General features: G+C 40.5%; 1 protein-coding gene and 1 pseudogene across 4 annotated transcripts in view; one reads left to right on the top strand and one right to left on the bottom strand.

The window, feature by feature from the left end:
• The window catches only part of TMEM117 (transmembrane protein 117), a 563388-nt gene that overhangs the window by 388394 nt on the left and 154375 nt on the right, over positions 1-20619 (bottom strand). The window lies entirely within an intron of this gene.
• Positions 5798-7309, top strand: LOC126931311 (zinc finger protein 75D-like; annotated as a pseudogene).

Genomic DNA, 20619 nt, shown 5'->3' with positions numbered 1-20619 from the left:
TAAAACTCTCTACATCAAAATTTTCTTAAATCCCATTATATCTAAATGAGTTGTATAGTCTTATTTGTTGTTTGGTAAATCCAACTGTATCTCAATGAGGTGTATAATATTTGTTTTTGTTATTGTTGCTTACTTTCATATAACAAACAAATCTGTCATATATATAACTAACAGACTGTTAGGGGTCAACTTGGGAAATTATTATACTTGTACTTATTTTATTGTTTCTATTAGGAGAATACATTCTGAATCCTGAATTCTGAAGAGTTAATTTATAAGCAAATTTTTGGATCAGTACATGTGGGTAATTGAGGACTTCCTGTAAAACTAAATTCTGGCAAGTTCTAGCTCCTATAGGTATCTTTGCTACAAATGTTTATCCATAGTGCCCTCTAGTGGTTTTAATTCTCATTTCAACATAAACAAAAAAAAAATTGAGCAAAAGCTTTTTCATCTTATGAGATGAACATATGCATGTAAGTCTTAGAATCATATAATCCAAAAATTTTATGTCCAAAAAATGCCAAGAAATCTTATTTGAGTATATTATATATATAATCAAAAATTAATCACTGATCACCATGACATAAAAGAAATACATTCTTCATGGAATCAATAAATAAAAGCCTTTCTGGATTTTATTCTTTTTCAATTAAGAATATCAATATGGATACAATAATGACTGACTTCAGACTTCTTTCTAATTTAAATTTTCTTTTTCATTTTTTTTTAAGTCCAGCATCCCCTCTTTTAGATGATACACTGTTCTTGGACAGATCTTGTAGGTAGTACAAGTAATAATAGCCAAAAAAGAAAAAATTGTCTTATGGTAACTACATCATCTGTATCTCAAATCTCCGATTTATATATTACTACTGTAGCCAGCAATTTTTTTTTTCTGAACTGAGTTTGCTAAGATTTTTCAGATGCCTCTCAACAAATAAAATCTCCTAAGTGAGGCCAATCATAGAAATTACAGCAGGCTTGTGCTGTTCTCAGGCTAGATGCAAGGTAGTGTGCCTTAAGCTTAATTAAATTATATTATTTTCACATACTTATCACAGCATTTCACAGAACATAGAAAAAAACACAGTGCAACAAATAGAGGCTATAAGGAAAGATCACAGTAAGGAGAACAAAGAAAATGAAGGAAGAAAGAAAGAAAAGTGTCAACATAAAAGCACAACATCAAGGGGAAAAAAATAGCAGTAACCAAAAGATGGGAGATACCAGTGTTCATTTTCCTTGCTACATCTAGGTGATTAACCATATAGTACAAGAAAGTACACCACCTGTGGAATTGGGTAGTGTAATGTATCTTTTGATTATGCATAGATCTACTTATACTTACCAAATAATAGGAGGTTCGGAAGTTTGGAAAAAAACAATGCAGTGGTTTTCAAAGTGTTATCCCAGATTTAGGAGCATCAGCATCACCTGGGAACGTGTTAGAACTTCTCAGGCCATACCCCAGCTATTTCTACCTCGGGCTCATATCCTCCCTGGAAGCAGACACTTCATGTTAGGTCATGAGAAACTCAGCTCCTCAGGCACCTGGCCTACAGTCATTGGCCTCATCTTTCAATCTCATCTTATCCCCTCATCCTAACCCCAAGGCCTCATCAGGTCTGCTGAGGGAGCATGTCCATACCACCCTTAGTGACAAAGGGAAAATGCTTCTGTTATTCTCTGCACCACGGTGGGGTGACTGGAACTCTGTAAGGTTGCCATGGCCCCTCTACCTGCCATGGCCTATCTACCTAAAGCCAGTTCAGTTCTATTGTTTTTGTGCTGTGGGGGACAGGGACTTCTGAATATGGCTTCCCACTGCCCTGGCTTCACCATGTAAAGGACACAAGTCTTTCCTTCTCTACTCCACAGCTGTATCTGTGCTGTCTATTGTTCTCCTATGCCTCTCCCTTGAAAGTTTGTTGGGTTTCAAATCCTTTTTCAACTTCCAGTTTCTGGTCCAGCATGTCAGGAGCTTGGAAGTTGCCACTCCATCCTAACAGCAAGCAAAAAGCTGAGTGATCTGAAAAAGCAACAACTCTTCTTAGATCTGTCAGTGAAGTGAAGTCATAGGGCAAACCCTACACCAAACATTGGAGAGACAGACAGGCAAATACAGAGAATCACAACTTACCAAAGGAGGAATTCATGAGCAGAAACCACTTCAGGAACCAATGCTGAGGTACAGAAATCTGAGCTGCAACTGATAAGTTGATGGAGGTTTGGTGTGGACAAGTCTGAGAGCTAAAAACTCCAGGGAACCCAGCCACGGAGGACCCTCACACTTCTGTGAGTCTTACCTCCAGGTCCTCACAGTGACTATCAGAGAAAAATCCCCCTGTGCTTTCAGCAGTGGGGAGGGAAGAGGAACCATCTGAAATATGAAAGAAAGGATATTCTGTTCTTTGCAAGGCCTGCCCTCCAGAGCCTAACCTCCTGGAATTTTATCAGAGCCTAACCTACCTGGGGGAAGGGAAATACCTAACTCCAGACCACTCTAGTCATCATATCCAGCCTAAGTTGGGGAAAAACTGTGAAGCACTGGTGAAGTTCAGAGCCTAGGGCCATAGGCTCATTAAAAGTCTGAGACCTAGACTGGGTGCAGTGACTCACACCTGTAATCCCAGCACTTTGGGAGACTGCAGGTTGATCACTTGACCTCAGGAGTTCGAGATCAACCTGAGCAGCATGGCGAAAACCCATCCTTCCAAAAACTACAAACATTAATTAGGGTGTGGTGGTATACGCCTGTAGTCCTAGCTACTTCGGAGGCTGGGGTGGAAGGATCACTTAAGGCTGGAAGGTTAAGGCAGCGGCAGCAAGCCCTGTTCACGCCACTACTGGACATGAGCCTGGGTGACAAAGTGAGACCCTGTCCAAAAAAAAAAAAAAAAAAAAAAAAACACGCAAGCAAGAAAGAAAGAGAAAAAAGAAAAAAAGTGTGACAATCAGAGGACTACAAAAGACTTCCCCTCCCCCCACACCCTACTAATGCACCACTGAAGGCCTATTTACTGCACTTCTTTCTATCCAGTACATCACGTCCTCCTTTCAACAAGAAATTACAAGGAAAACAATTATAAAACAAAAACCCCAGTTTGAAAAAAACTGAACTGGTATCAGAACCAGAGTCCCATATGCCAGGAAAGTTGGAATTGTTAGACCAAGAATGTTTAAAAACTATCATTAATATGCTAAGGGCTTTTATCAAAAAAAAAAAATAACTTGCAAGAACAGATGGATAACATAAGCAGAAAGATGAAATTCTAAGAAAGGATTTTTTTAAATGTTACAGATCAAAACAAGTGGATCAGAAATGAAGAATGCCTTTGATGAGCTCATTCATAGATTGGACATGACTGAGGAAAAAATATTAAAACTTTTTTTTTTGAGAATATGTCAATAGAAATCTCCAAAACTAAAAAGCAAAGAGAAAAAACAAAATAAAAAGGAATATATAAGAACCATGGGTTAACCAGGAAAGGTATAACTATGTGTAATGGGAATATCAGAAAAAGAAGTAACAGGAAAAAAAAAAAAAAAGAAAAGAAACAATATTTGAAGCAACAATGACTGAGAATTTTTCCAAATTAATGTTAGACAACAAACCACAGCTCCACGATGCTCACAGAACACCAGGCAGAACAAGTACCAAAAAAAGCACATAACACCTGGGCATATTGTATTCAAACTGCAGAAAATCAAAGGAAAAAAAATCTTAAAAGAAAACCAGAGGGAAAAAACCACCTTACATATAAAGGAAAAAAGATAAGAAATACATCCAACTTCACCTCAGAAATCACGCAATAAAAAGGGACTGGGGTGAAATACAGTGCTCCCCCTTATCCATGGTTTTGCTTTCCAAGATTTCAGTTGCTCTCTGTCAACAGTGGTCTGAAAATATTAAATGAAAAATTCTACATATAAATAATTCATAACTTTTAAACCATGCACCATTCTAAGTAGTGTGAAGAAATCTCACACCATCCCATTCCATTCCTCCTGGGAAGTGAATCATCTCTTTGTCCAGTGTATATATGTTTATATGCTATAAATGTATATAGTCACTTAATAGCCTTCTCACTTATCAGAGAACAGACAACAAAACAAAGTTTGATATAACACCATAAGATATTTTGAGAGAGAAACTATATTTACATAACTTTTATTACAGTATATTATCATAATTATTCTATTTCATTAATATTGTTAATATCTCACTATGCCTAACTTATAAAATAAACTTGGTCATACATATGTATGTATGTATAGTAAAGAATACAGTTGTATTAGTCTATTCTCACGCTGCTGATAAAGGCATACTCAAGACTGGGATGAAAAAGAGGTTTAATTAAATTACAGTTCCACATGGCTGGGGAGGCCTCACGATCATGACGGAAGGCAAGGAGAAGCAAGTCACGTCTTACATGGATGGGAGCAGGCAAAGACAGAGAGCTTGTGCAGGAGACCTCCTTTTTATCAAACCATCAGATCTCATGAGACTCATTCACTATCACAAGAGCAGCAACAGAAAGACCTCCACGTATGATTCAATTATCTCCACTTGGGTTGTTCCCACTACACATGAGAATTGTGGGAGTTACAATTCAAGATGAGATTTGGGTGGGACACAGCCAAACCATAACAATAGTATATACAGGGCTTATACTATCCTCAGTTTCAAGCATCCACTAGAAGTCTCAGAATGTATCCCCTACAGATAGGAGGGACTACCATAATAAAGAGTTGAGAGAAAGAATTCTGTACCCTCTGAAATTATTCTTCAAAACTGAAAGAAAAATAAAGACTTTCTTAGACAAGAAAAAAATGAGAAAATTTGTTACTAGTAGATGTATCTTGCAGGAAATGTTAGAACAAAGTTATTCAGAGACAAGGGAAATGATATAGGTCAAAATTTCCAATCTTCATGAAGGAGAGCATTGTGAAGGAACAAATGAAGTTAAAATGAAGACTTTTGTTTCTATTATTCTTAATTGCTCTGACAATTTGTTCAAAATAATAAGAGCAAAAATGTATCTGATTATGTATTCTCATGTGTATATGCTTAGGTATAGTTTTCTATAAGTAAAATGAATGATAGCAATTATACAAGGGATGAGAGGGAGGAATTAGGAACATCTTATTATAAGGTACATGCACTACCCATCAAGTGGTACAGGGTTATTGGAAAGAGGACTTAGATTACTTATAAATGTACATTGTAAACTCTAGGACAAACACCTAAGAAGTAAGAAAACAAGTGTGGTGATATTCTAAGGAGAATGAATATAAAATCATATAAAATATTCAATTTAAACCACAAAAGGCAGCAAAAGTTTGGAACGCAGAAATGGAAGCAAAGAACAAGGGGCAATAAAGAGAAAATAGATGTTGACCGAGGAATAGTGAGTCTGGGTAAGGTCTCCAGGAGGTGGAGGGCTAGAATGGGAAAACTGATCTTCCAGAGCCCCTTCCAAGGCTCCCAGAATCTTGGCGCTTCACTTGCCAGGCATAGTGTGCTTTCCTGACACTGCTTCCCCATGTGGTGCAGGAACAGAGAGCTTCAATACCCAGAGCAGCAGGGAGACATGGCAACAGAGGGTAGTCAAGCAGAGGAAGAGGAAAGTGGCCTCCAGGGAAGCCAGAGCTGACTGAAGTGCTCCTAGGAACATCTATTCAATAATTCATTATTGTACCAAACCTGACGCACTCTCATTTGTCAGAGGTGGCCCCAGGTGGGTGTCAGTGTCACACATAGGGGGTAAAACTGTTCCTAGAGCAAACGATGATGAGAGAGCTGAAGGCAAATGCATACTTGAACCCCCAGATGGGGACTATGTGGGAGACTAATGGGTCTGTGAAAGAGAACTCCAGTCCCAGTAAGAAATACATCACATAAATAGGGTATCTCAGCCTGAGGGCGCTCACAGGCACTTCCAGACCTTCTGATACGATGAAGCAACTGGACCACCGGAGGCTGTCAGCCTACTTCAGAAATTATGCCATCAGTAATTGAGGCCAGAGATCCACTCAAAAGAGCAGATCTTGGAAATACTGATGTTAGAGCAGTCCCTGACCATTTTGCACAAGGATACCCAGAACTGGATGCAGAAGCATCATCCGTAGAATGTCAAAACAGGCTCTGGTCCTGGTGAAATGCTTGCAGAGAGAACCTGGTCAAACAAAGAATAAGGTCACAGCCCATGAGCTGGGAAAGAAGGCAGTGCTCCTGGGAGGAACAGCAGTGGCCCCAGGCTTCAAGTGTAAACCAGTGGAGCCCCAACCAAAGGGTGTGTTCCAGAAAAAATGTTGGAATATATACTGGGTACTCCAAGAACAGCTGGGCTGGAATACGCACAAAGAAACACAGCCTGTATATGAAAGAGTTGTGTATGCGCAACAGGTTTTAGCCTGTTCTGAGCAGAAAAGGACCAAAGACTGGAAGGTGGCACCTGAGTTCATCCTACCTGAGTCCCAGAGTTTTTGACATTTGAAGAAGTGGCTGTGTATTTTTCTGAGGAAGAATGGCAATTATTGCATCCTCCTGAGAAGACTCTACAATGTTGTAATGCAGAGTATCTATGAAACTGTCATCTCTCTAGGATTAAAGCTAAAATATGACACTGGAAATGATCATCCTGTATGTTTCTGCACCAGAAATACAAATGTTAGGATGCAAAGTATCAAAAAAGACCAGAATGAAATTGCCCAGAAAACAACAGGCAGGGAAAATCATGGTGATACACACAAGGTACAGAAACAGTATGGAGCTTTTCCAAGGAAGTAAAGAAACTTGCCACTTGTAAACAAGAGCTTCCAAAACTTATGTATCTTCATGGGAAACATCACACAGGAGAGAAATCTTTTAAATCTCAGGAATGTGGGAAAAGCTTCAGTTAGCTCTGATCTTATTAAGTACCAGAGAATTCACACTCAACAAAAAACCTGTAAATGTCAACAATGTGACACGAGGTTTAGATGGAGTTCAGATCTTAGTAAGTGCTACATGACATATCAAGGAGTAAAACCATATAGATGCCCATGGTGTGGGAAAAGCTTTAGTCATGATACAAATCTATACATCCAAGTAATTCACATGGGAGAGAAGTTCTTTAAATGTCATGAATGTGGAAAAAGATTTATTCAGAACTTCCACCTTATCAAACACCAGAGAACCCACACACATGAACTGCCTTATACTTGTATCATATGCAGAAGAAACTTTAGTAGGTGGTTGAGCCTTCTTAGACATGGGAAAAGCCACAGAAGAAGGACGGCATGTCCAGTGTCTCTAAACTGAGGATTTACCACATAGAGCTTCACCTTAGAAGTGATGAAAGGATACAAAATTATGAGGCATTCGATGATAGCAATCTGTCACCAATAGAACATTTGGGAGGGGTAGATCTTACGCTTCACAAAAAGGAATCTAAGTTGTCTTATTCAGCATTGCATTTTCAGTGCCTAGCACAAGTCTTAAACATAATGAGTATTTTATAAACAAAAAAATGAAAGTATACCTCTGAGATATCTTTACCTATCTATCTATATGTATGTATCTGGTTATTCAAAGCTTCCCCACCCCCAGTCATCTAAATTCTTCCAGTATCAGGTGTTTGACAGATAACAGTCAAGACTTATTCTTCATTCTTTGTGAGGACAGATGAAAAGTAAGAGTACTTGGACCCTCTCAAGGGAGCTCACAGAGAATTACTAAGTTAGAGACAGTATTAATAGCTATCATTCAATCTGGAAAGCAGTCTTGGTCCTCATCCAGGTATCTGTTTCTTTGTAGGAAGCACAGATAAGTGGTGAATGATCTTTTTCTAACTTTCATTATGTGGACTGGATGGAGGTTTTCAAACTGGTGCCATACTGCTGCAGGGCCTAAGGGGAGGCCTGTATTTATGGCTGATCAGCTACAATTCTATTAGTCCATTTTCATGCTGGTGATAAAGACATACCCAAGACTTGGCAATTTATATCGGAAAAAGGGTTTAGTGAACTTACAGTTCTACATGGCTGGGGAGGCCTCACAATCATGGCAGAAGGCAAGGTGGAGCAAGTCATGACTTACATGGATGGCAGCAGGCAAAAAGAGAGAGCTTATGCAGGGGAACTCCTCTTTACAAAACCATCAGATCTCATGAGACTTATTCACTATCACAAGAACAGCACCAGAAATACTAGCCCCCATGATTCAATTACCTCCCACTGGGTCCCTCCCACTACACATGGGAATTGTGGAAGATACAATTCAAGATGAGATTTGGGTGGGGACACAGCCAAACCATATCAATACTATTTAGAGGGCTTAGTATTATCCTCAGTTTCAGGCATCCACTAGAAGTCTTAAAATGTATCCCCTACGGATAGGAGGGACTATTGTAATAAACGGTTGAGAGAAAGAAACTCACTTTTTTTCTTGAAAAAAGCTAGAATTCTGTGTCTTGTAAAGTTATTTTTCAAAAGTGAAAGAGAAATAAAGACTTTCTTAGACAAGAAAAAAAAAGAGGAAATTTTTTGCCAGTAGACCTATCTTGCAAGAAATGTTAGAAAAAAGTTTTTCAGAGACAAAGGAAATGATATAGGTCAGAAACTCTGGTCTGAAAACTTCTTTTTCTTATTCTTAATCGGACAATCTGTTCAAAATAAGAGCAAAAACATATTTGATTATGTATGCTCATGTGTACATGCTTAGGTATAGTTTTGTATAAGTAAAACAAATTATAGCAATTATACAAGGGATGAGAAGGAGGAATTAGGAATATCTTGTTATTATAAGGTACATGCACTACCCATCAAGTGGTATAGTGTTATTTGAAAGGGGACTTGTATTACTTGTAAATGTATACTGCAAAGTCGAGGACAAACATCTAAAAAGTAAGAAAACAAGTGTGTTTCTAAACTGAGGAAAGTTACCATGTAAAGCTTGACCTCAGAAGTGATGAAAGAATACAAAATTATGAGGCTTCTAATAATAGAAATCTGTCATCAATAGAACATTTGGGAGGGGTACATCTTACACTTCACGAAAAGGAATCTAAGCTGTCTTATTCAGCACTGCATCTTCAGTGCCTAGCACAAGACTTATATATAATGAGTATTTTAAAAACAAAAAAATGAAAGTATACCTATGAGATATCTTTACCTATGTATCTATATGTATCTGGTTATTCAAAGCTTCCCCACCACCAGCCATCTCAATTCTTCCGGTATCATGTGCTCGACAGATATATAATGGTCAATACTTAGTTTCATTATTGATTCTTTGTGAGGAGAGATGGAAAATAAGAGTACTTGGGCCCCTCTCAAGGGAGCTCACAGAGAATTACTAAGTTAGAGAGAGTATTAATAGCTATCATTTAATCTGCATGAAAAACCAAGCCCAGGCCTCAGGGAACTTGACTCTGTAACTGCAAGAGAGGATTCAATGTTTGCCCTGGGAGAAGTGCTCCATTCTATTTGCTTCTCTCATAAGTACCCACTACCACAATGTCTTCTGTCAAGGAATTGCAAGTAGCAAGGGAATGTCTGAATGCAAGGACAGACCTAGGTACCTTGCAAGCACTTCCTATCTCTCTGCTTGCTGACTCTGTCTACATAGACATATAAAATGACATGAAGAGGGAGGCAGTCTTGGTCCTCATCTAGGTATCTGTTTCTTTGTAGAAAGCACAGATAAGTGGTGAATGTTCTTTTTCTGATTTTCGTTATGTGAACTGGATGGAGGCTTTCAAACTAGTGCCATACTGCTGCAGGGCCTAAAGGGAGGTCCATCTTTATAGCTGATCAGCTACAACCCTATGTATTAGGCCATTTTCATGCTGCTAATAAAGACATACTCGAGACTGGGTAATTTATACAGGAAAAAAAGGTTTAATGGACTTACAGTTACACGTAATTGGGGATGCCTCATAATCATGGCAGAAGGTAAGGAGAAGAAAGCCCAGTATTACACGGATGGCAGCAGGCAAAAAGAGAAAGCTTGTACAGGGTAAACTCCCCCTTATAGAATCATCAAATCTTGTGAGATTTATTCACTATCACAAGAATAGCATGGTAAAGACCCGCCCCCATGATTCGATTACCTTCCACCGGGTCTCTCCTGTAACATGTGGGCATTGTGGGGGTTACAATTCGAAACGAGATTTAGGTGGGGACACGGCCAAACTATATCACCTATATCACCTTCTACGTCTGAATACTCTTCAAGAAGGCCTGGAGATTTTGCAAAACTTATTTACTGAGAATGGCAAGGACAGCGCTGTGACCTCTTAGCCTTGGTGCACAGCTAATGCCAGGAGGGAACATCCTGAAGTGTCAGAGCAAAATAAGGCATGTGGCTTAGAGTGATGACCCCAGTCAAAGCAAGGCTGGATGGAGACTGTTTTCTAATATTGTTGGTTTTCTTCTTGTCCCTATTGGTCAAAGTGACTGTCTCTTATGAAAAGATAATATGATGTCAAAGGAAGTTGGAAGATATGGATTTACGTCAGATCCTGGTTTATAATGTTGGCCAAGGCTTCTATATATTTAGTATTTCATAAAATTGTACTTTTAAACAAAAATGACGTTTCATGTTAACTTTAGACATTAAACAAAACTTTGTTACCAAAGCACCCAGAAATGGCCAATGTTCACTTATTTGAAACAGAGGTCTTCAGGTATTTTTTCTACCAAGAATCCGTTCTAATCTTGTTTTCAAATTTGTAAAATAAGCATAATAATTCCTACTTCCTAGGGCTACTGTGAGGATTAAATGCACACATGTGAGCATGCCTGACAATGACTGGCTACAGTAGACGTTTCCTAAACATTTGGAACTTTCTTCATTCTTCTTTCAGTTAGTTATTAGAAAATAAACTTTGTCTACTTGTCCAGCTTTTAAGCATCCTTCATTAATGAGTTTTCCCACATTTCTAGCTGGTATTTAGGCCCACTAATAATGGTCGGAATGGTAGCCTTCAGCATATTTCTTTCTAGAGGTGCTCCTCTCTAATCGGCCTGAAACAATACACTGATGTCGCAGCTTAGCTAGATATACTGCTCATGGTATATTGCATAAAACCAAAATATACTAGAAACCCCCAACTTGAGATTCCTGTAATGGAGGGGAGGTAATGGCTAGGGGTGGAATTTTTGTAGACAATATTTATGCTATTAGGTGCATCCTCAAGCCAATAAAATGGAAATGAAAAAGGAAAGAGGTGATTGTATAAAGTGGTCACTAAAAAGAATGAAAGTGCTAAGCCAAGAGGAGGAAGCTATCTTGGAGGAAAGGATCTAATTATATTCCCAAAGGCTGGAGACTATGACTGCCCCACCATCCTCCCTACAATGACCTGAGATTATGCCCTTGACACTAAAAGGGGAAATTCCACTTCCTGCAGAGGGCTCCATTCTCTTTGTGTGAATCCATGTTTGCTGGCATCCTGGGTAGCTGCTAGCATACTACCATTCCAAAGAAGTTATTCATGTAGCTTTTAGAAAGAAGGGAAGTTAACTCAAAAATTCAAGGATGTACTGGATCAATGGACCCAGCAGTTATTGCTGCTCATGAGAATCAGCAAAGTCCCCAAAAACAAGTCAGCAAAAGAGCACTCCATTTTCCCAAAGCTGCTCACCCCTGTTATACTCTCTGTTAGCTTCAAAGCTTATCATGCAGGTCCATCTACACTGACATCATTAGCAGCAGGGTTCGAGAGCAGGAAACATGGTTCTATTTGAGAGATCAATTATTTATGGCAGGTGGCAAGAAATTAGATGTGAAAGAAATTAGACCTTTAGATGTGTCTGAGCAGAAACAGAGAATTGAGATTTGTTATTCCAAGTTCAGATACTCCACCATCATTTGAATACAAGGGCTCTGGGAAAAAGCATATTCTGATCCCCAAGGTTGTAGAAGAAGATCAGTTGCCAGGGCTCTGACTGACTCATTAGTGCCTAGTCTGCCCTTTCAGCCCTCTGACACAGTCTCCCAGGGCCACATTCCCTGTACATCCTGACTACTCGTGTCATTTCCTTGCCATCTTAGAAAGAGAAAAACCATACGTCCATGGAGACATGGGCAGTAAGGAAAGAAATGGCAAAATGAGATAAAGGAGAAAGATGGCATTGTACTATATATCTGCCCACCACCTCCTCAGCACACGGCTAAGAGACATAAACTCCATTGCCTTTCTGAGGACACAAGAGAAAGACAGCATACAAAAGCTCAAGAACTAGAGAAATTGGCAGATTTTCATGCATGGGACAGACTGAAGAGGCGGAATGCTCCAACTCCAGATCCCACAGGCAGAAATGGAACTGAAGACCTGAACCAAGTGTGAGGGGATGTGGGTGCATATTTCAGTCTCCCAGAGAAGACGGGCTGAGCGGAGAAAGCCAAGAAAGGGTCTTTGAGAGCAGAGGACAGCAGGCTTTTTCACTTGTGTGCATTTGTGAGGACTGAGATTGGAAGTCAGGAATTCAGGGAGCAGAATGCCACTGTTTGAGGTGGCTGAGGCACAAAAGCATGAGTGGGTCAAGCCTACCCTGTGCTAGACTCAGGTCTCCACCTTTTCTCTCCCAGCAGACAATGACATGGCTACTCCCCATGGGCCTTTTAAAGTTTCTTTTAGCATCTCAAGAAACCTCTTCCTCCTTCATTGCCTTGTTCCCTCTGCCACAAGCCAATCCTGCTCCTGCTATTTCCATTTTCCCAGGGCAGGAGAGGAGGAGGGGCCCAGAGGCACGGCCTAGTGAGTGTTACTGTGTTCCACTGTTCCCAGAAGAATGGGCACGATAACTGAGAATGGCAGGCAGCGTTGGGGAGAAAAGAATAAACAAAAAGGAATGGTGGCCTAGTCTTTCGTCAAGTAAGTTAAAGGCCCTCCTTGCTACCTCCTCTTTATTCCTTGAAAAACAGTAAATGGCAGGTAGGTGGGCATGGCGATGACCATGTTGGGGAGGAAGCTGTTTCTCATTTAAAGGAGGGAGCCACCTACAAAGTCCTGTCCCTGGCTTAACAGCGAAGCCCTCCCATTCTCATTCTTGTCTTCTTTGCCTTCCTCTTCTCTGTCCATGCTACCCGCTCCTTCCTACCACTGTGGGTTCAGACAAGGGACACTGGGGTAGAAGGAAGAAGGGACAGGGAGCCAGGGAAACTCTCAAGGATCAACAATTATGAGATATGAGGGGAGAGGTCAGGAGCCATGTTTGAGAGCAGTAGAAGGACAACGTCACCCTTAGATCTGGAGAATCCAGGGAAAAGACAGTGGGAAGGAGGCCAGGTCAGCTTTGGGAAGCAGTTCTGCTCCAGGGCTGGGAGTTAGGGATTAAGTAGGAAGAGCCAGGCAATGCCTAGAAAGATTTCACTTGTCCCTCCTCAAGCTCTGGGTATCTCAGGGTGAGACCCAGGATGACAAAAAGGAACTAACCCCAACCCGAGAGCTGCAGCAGACACTTCAGAGGGACTCTGAGTTTGGTAGCAGAAGATCTCATCCCTAAAGGGGGTTGTCTCTTCTGGTTGTACCCGTGCATCTGCCCATCTCCAGGCCTCCATTAGGGAGGCCCTCAGCTTCCATAAAAGGGGTTATTCTAGTTTTATTTCTTCACCTTATGCCTATTCTGCTGTAAGTGACAAGAGGGTAAAGATCTTATTTTGGTGGCATTCTCTATGTTGAAGCCTGGTGTAGGTGTTCTCTTGGCTGTCTCCTATAAGGCCAGGAATCCCTTCTTAGGATGGTCTGGGCTTTTTGTTGTTGTTCCTCTTGGAGGGTTCCAACCCTATTCTCTCAGGATATCCCCTCATCAGAGGTTTCACTCCTGAATTCTTTAAGAAAGAGCTGGCCTGTTAACAGGGGGTGCCATGTCCTCCAGAAGCACTTCCTGTCCCTGTATACAGTCTGATTGGGAAATCACCCCTCCTCTACCCACTCTGAAGCAGGAGAGTCAAAGGAAAGGATGGCCACGGGAAATTTCCCTGGAAAGGCAGAATCCTCAAAACATCCCACCTTGACATTTCTGTGCCACATATTCAGTAATTTTTCTCAAATATAATGGTCACAATGTCACTCTTCCACTCGTAAAGCCGCAACAGCTCCCAGTTCCCACATCCTTGAAGCCCCCCTCCCTCCTTCAGCCTCAAGGCCCTACTTCGCCTTGCCCCAGATGATAGCCACTCTCTCTCCTCTGTTCCAGCTCACGTATACCTGATGCTGAACCAGGCTGTGAATCTGTCTTCGATTATGCTTTGTTTTTAGCCCCTAATATCGCCTCCCGACCTGTCCAAATCCTTTCTTCAACATCACATCCTGCTTCCTCCTTGTAGCCCCCGCAAACTCATTTCACAGTGTCCTCTTAGAACAGCTTCTGAAATCCAGAATTTGATTAAACACCTATCAGTGAGTCCTTGTTCCAGAGTTTCTACTTCGATTGGTCTGGAGTAGGGCCAAAAAACTGGCATTTCTAACAAGTTATCACGTATGCTGATGTTCCAGCAACGCCACTTTGAGAACTACTGTCTTAGAGTACCTCTCCTGCACTTTCTCCAGAGGGGAGGGGGTTGCCTTAGAAGCCCAGTAACTCTACTAAAGGCTGGCCCAGAGCTAGGTATCTATATACACTCTCTGAGTAGATGGGCCTGGCCATTTTAGGATTAAATGTGAACTTAATCTGTACTTTATTTTCATCCAATTGGCAAATCTGCACCAATAATTAAGAGTGGGTACAAAATCTCCATATGTTCCCTCAATGTAGAAAGCTTCCAATGCCTGTCTTCCTAATCTTCCTGATGTCTCCAGGACTGCCAGAAGCCTGGTCTCCTCCAAGACCTCTAGGTCTCCATGAGCAGGAACTCATGAACTAGCATTTCTTCCATCTGCTTTTCCAGGCCCTTGCACATCAGTCACCACAACTTCAAAGCTGGATACACAGCTAGGACCTCTGGGATCTGGTGGCCTCTAAGGGTGGAACTGACCTCAACACCTCTGTAAATCATCTCTGTAAATTACAGGAATCATCTCTGTAAATTGGTTTTTCTCTTTTCTAGTGTTGTGTTTCCTCCACTTTCCTACCTGTTGACCCTCTGCAACTCAGCCCATCCTCCATGCTGTCCCCTCTGAAAACCCACCCAGGCAGAGGTCACAGAGAGGCCTGAAATGATGTAGCAGGGAAGTGCAGGGACCTACTTCTCCCCAGGGAGATTCAACTTCCTCTGAGCACTCTTAGCCCTTGCTTCATTCTGGAGGTGGGCAGGGGCTGGATCCATCCAGTGTCCCAGAGGTACAGCTGACAGTGTGATGAAGAAGACTCAGCCAGAAGCTCAGGCCTGTCCAAAGTCCTCTGAGAAAGTTGGGACTCCCTCTAGTGGTTTCAGAGTCCTCACCTCTGGGGCCTGCAGCTCCCCAGCCCCTGCAAGTCAGCAGCTGCACTGTGTTTAAGACCCAGAGAGGCCTCTGGAGATGCAGTCTTAGGAGCAACTCCTGAGAAGTGCTTAGTCAGTTGTCTTCAAACAAGGGTTACCTGCCTCTGGGACCATACAAAGACGGTCCTGGGAATAGCGGGCATGAAGCGTTCTAAAGGAATCTATTTTCAAATCCTCAGTTCCATACATACTTCTTCCCCAGACTGATCCAATGGAAACCTTGAGGGAGGTTCTTTCCTGCCTTCCTTTCGCTAACCTCTTCCACCACTTTCTCCTTCCCTGAGCCTACCAGGGTACATTGCCCCAGAGTTCACTACCTCCCAGGAGCCAAAGGGGCTTTCAAAATATCCTAGCACAGGAAAGGAGGAAAGGCTGGGAAGGAAATCCTGCAAATAATTTCCTGTGTTTTCCTTTCAACAGAACTGAAGAAGGACTTCATCAATTAGTCAGCTGATCATTGGGCAAAATTGATGATAGTTCAGGATTTAATTTGTGTCATATAACTCTAAAGGAAATTTAAAATTTTGAATGATCTTATTATAAGAAAATTCCTTTCATTCCCATTAACATACCATCTCTGAAAATAAGAAATAGAGATATAATTGGTGGTGAGCCAAGCTTTATTCTCGAAATAACTAATATTAATTCATGGTATGAACTAATTTCAAAAATCCATCTATATCCAGCCAGGCATGGTGGCTCACATCTGTAATCCCAGCACTTTGGGAGGCTGAGGCGAGTGGACTGCTTGAGCTCAGGAGTTCGAGACAAGGTTAGGCAACATGGTGAAACCCCGTCTCTACAAAAAAAGAAAAATTAATAACAAAAATACTAGCTGGGCGTGGTGGCATGTGCCTGTAGTCCCAGTTACTTGGGAGGCTGAGGTGGCAGGAACACTTCAGCCCAGGAGGCAGAGGTTGCAGTGAGCCAACATTGTAACACTGCACTCCAGCCTGGGCAACACAGCCAGACTCTGTCTCAAACAAACAAAAATCACCTACATCATTAGAAGTGGGATTTTTAATAAATTCTAATTTTTCTTCATAATTATTTAAATGTGTAACGTTTTTCTGGTTTGATCAAAAGCATTTAATAGCTCAGTCAGAAGAAACATAGCACTTAGCCTCCTGGTCACAAGAAAGTTTTTTTCTATTCATATGCATTTTAAAGAAACCTTTATGGAAGCATGACACACAAACAGGAGTATTTAGTGTAAAGCCCAGTGAATTGTTACAAAGTGAACATCCTTGTAATTACCATCCAGATCAAGAAAAATAACATACAGCAGCATTCTAGCATTCTAGGAGTGGAATGACTAGAATATTGATATATGTTCACCTTCTTTATAAACCGCCAAAGTGTTTTTCAAAGTGTACCAATTTACATTCTGAATAGCAGCGTATGAGGGTTTTCTTATCCTTGTCAACATTTGAAATTGTCTTTTTCATTTTAGCCTTCCTAGTGAGTGAATTGTAGTACTGCATTGTGGTTATAATCTCTATTTCCTTGATGATCAATTAAGATATGTTTTCATGTGTTTGAGTATTTGAATATTCTCTTGTGAAGTGCCTGCTAAGTCTCTTGACTATATTTCTATGTCTTTTTCTTACTGATTTGTTTGATTCTAAATTTGAGTTGTTAGATACATATACTGCAAATATCTTCTCTTACTTCCTGGCTTGCTGTTTCACTCACTTAATGATGTCCCTTGATGAAGGGAAGTTACAAGTTGTAATGTAGTCCGATTTATCAAATATTTCCTTTCATTATTAGTGCTGTTGGAGTTCTGGTGAAGAAATCATTGTCTATTCAAAATCATGAAAATAATTTCCTATGTTTTAATTTTCCAGTTGTATTATTTTACGTTACACATTTAGACTTATCTGGAATTGATTTCTTAAATAAAATGTGATATGTCCAAAATAAACAGAAAACAGTAACAAATATGGTAGATATTAACCTAACTATATCCATAGTCACTTTAATGTCAATGGTCTAGAAACAACAATTAAAAGAAAGATTATCAGGCTGTATCCAAAACCAAGACTTAAATATATGTTGTCTACAAGAAACCCACTTTAAATATAAAGACATATAGATTAAAAGTGAATGGATACAGAAAGATATACTATGCTAACACTAATTAAAAGAAAATTCTGTTCTTGGCTGGAGCCCTGACAACATTTCCAGTCCTTGCCTTTCCCTCTGCCAATGTCTGGATGATCTTGTTTCTGTAATTCCCAAGCAGTAATTTAAGTCCTACGCTTGTAGGCAGAATCACTATCCTATCTACAAAATAATTTAGGTATTGCACCAGTTGTGAGGGATTTTTGCTGCAGATCTTACCTTCCCTAGTTGATTCCATAGCGCTTTAAATACCGATTTGGACTTCCAGCCTAGCAGCCGGACACTCTATTAGACTAGTAAGAACACTATCTGTTTATCTTCCTCTCTTGCCCTATGGAGTTGTGAGAACCAGCTCTATCACAGAATCTGGCATAAGCAGTAATATTAGCATGAGTGCATGCATGAACTTTAAAAGGAGATTGAACTGGATTCAAATCTGGGCACTACCACTTACTAGGTATGTGATCTTGGGAAAGGTCAGAAAAGCTCTCTGAGGCTCAGTCTCCTCATATATAAAATGGAGAGAACCGTAACAACAATGGCACGTCAATAATAAGAATGGTAGTAGGAGACGAAGATGAGGTAGGCCTACAGGGCTTTATAGTAAAACTTAGATGAGATAATACTGATTTGCCTAATTCATGCCAGGCCCATGCAAGCACTCAGTAAATATAATGCCAGTGACAGTGGTAATGATGATAATGAAAATGAGAAATTATAGATTCTATATATGGTGTCCTACATAAAGTGTTCTTATATTTAGAACTTGAGGGGAATAGAATTGGAGGATGCAAAGGAAGAAGCAGAAAGAAACCAGTCATCTTTCGCGACGAAACTGATAACTAGTTCCAGTTAAATATGTAGTCTGAACTTGATGGACAGCGTATATATTGAAAGTAGAAGTGGAGATATTAAGTAGAAGATCAGAAACTCAAAGAAAAAAAGGAAGATCTCTTTACTGTTTCTTATTAAGTCCCTTATGCCTATACCAAAAAAAAAGAAGAAGAAAAATGGAAACAAAACTAAAACAAGCAGGTACCTATGCATCATTTCACCTGTTCTTGCTGCTATTTCTGTTGGAGAGAACCACGTGGAGAGAGAAGTTCCAGAAATACTCTGCTTCAAGACTATGAATCTTAATGGTTGCATATGCAGGCTTTGGAGTCAAATATAGCTGGGTTCTATGTCAGTTCTACCACTTTCCAGCTTACCTAATCTCTCAGGGCCTCAGATTTTTAATCTTTACCTTTCTAAAGCAAATGTATTAGAACATTTTGTAGAACGCCACAGAAATCCAACTCAAACTAGCATCAACAAAAAGAATCTACTGGTTTAAGACTGAGCCGCCAGAACAACTGGAATCACAGGCACTGTCTGAATATTTTTTCTGACTCTTGTATCTGCTCTCTGTATTGTCAACTTAATTTCCTCTCACTAAGACCAACAAATATGTGCAGTGAAAGTTCCCACTGCTTCAGCTACCAGGGAGGCTCCAAGTTAAAATTTTTTTTCTAAGGTATCACTCCATTAAGCTCATTTCGAGTCAAGTGCCCATCTCTGATCCAACTAAAGATTGCCACTAGGATATGGTTATATAAGAAGATGGCTGCTCCTATAGTAACCACAGTAGACAACAGAAGAAAGGATCATGCGGGGAGAAAATCCCACAGATATTCACTAAGGTTTTTTGTTTTTGTTTTTGTTTTTTTTGAGACGGATTCTCACTCTGTCACCCAGGCTGCAGTGCAGTGGCGTGATCTCAGCTCACTGCAAGCTCTGCCTTCCGGGTTCACACCATTCTCCTGCCTCAGCCTCCCGAGTAGCTGAGACTACAGGTGCCCACCACCATGCTCAGCTAATTTTTTGTATTTTTAGTAGAGACAGGGTTTCACTGTGTTAGCCAGGATGGTCTCGATCTCCTGACCTCGTGATCCGCCCACCTTGGCCTCCCAAAGTGCTGGGATTACAGGTGTGAGCCAACACCCCCAGCCAATGATGTTTCTTTAAAATTTTAATGATATGTTTCAGTGAAAATTGATTCATTAACTTTTAAGTAAAAATGAAATAAAACTGTATCTGGGGCCGGGCGCGGTGGCTCAAGCCTGTAATCCCAGCACTTTGGGAGGCCGAGACGGGCGGATCACGAGGTCAGGAGATCGAGACCATCCTGGCTAACACGGTGAAACCCCGTCTCTACTAAAAAATACAAAAAACTAGCCGGGCGCGGTGGCGGGCGCCTGTAGTCCCAACTACTCGGGAGGCTGAGGCAGGAGAATGGCATGAACCTGGGAGGCGGAGCGTGCAGTGAGCTGAGATCCGGCCACTGCACTCCAGCCTGGGCGGCAGAGCGAGACTCCGTCTCAAAAAAAAAAAAAAAAAAAAAAATTTAAAAAAAAAACTGTATCTGGGAAACAATCTCAACTTTAGAAAGCGTAACATATACTAAAATCACTGTCAGAAAAAGGACTAAAACATTAATAGTGTTTATCCTAGATAACAGAACTATGAATAACTTTCATTTTTTCTAAATGTTTTACTTGTTCTATAGTTTTTTCTTCAATAAGCTTGTATTACTTTTACAATCAGCATGAAACAGTAAAAGATTTTGGTTGTCATTATTGTTTTTTTAATATTACTTATATTTGTTTCAGGTTAAATTCTGCAATACATTAAGACAGGCTCACACACAACCCTAGTTAAAATCCAAGGGAATGAGACAAAGTTCTATAAGCTTTCTTTGACTTCTACAGTAATTGTGAAAGTTGTCCAGAGAATATATGAGTTTATTTGAAGACAGAACTCCAGAACAAGTTTTCAGAGATGATTCATTAAAATCACATTGGTTGTTAATTTTATAATTTGGCAATTTATCACATTACTGTTATTGTTTCGGTAATGTGCAGATGATTACTCTGTTTTCTTATAGCCTGTGATGTCTGATCATTCAGTATTGCACAGATCATATAAGGTCCAGATCAGTAGCTAGCATTATCTAACCGGAGGGAGGTGAGGGATGAAAGACTACATATTGGGTACAATGTATACTGCTCAGGTGATGAGTACACTAAAATATC

This window comes from Macaca thibetana, chromosome 11 (genome assembly GCF_024542745.1).
Source record: "Macaca thibetana thibetana isolate TM-01 chromosome 11, ASM2454274v1, whole genome shotgun sequence".
In the NCBI taxonomy this organism is placed as follows: domain Eukaryota; kingdom Metazoa; phylum Chordata; class Mammalia; order Primates; family Cercopithecidae; genus Macaca; species Macaca thibetana.
This window is presented reverse-complemented; position numbering and strand designations above follow the sequence as displayed.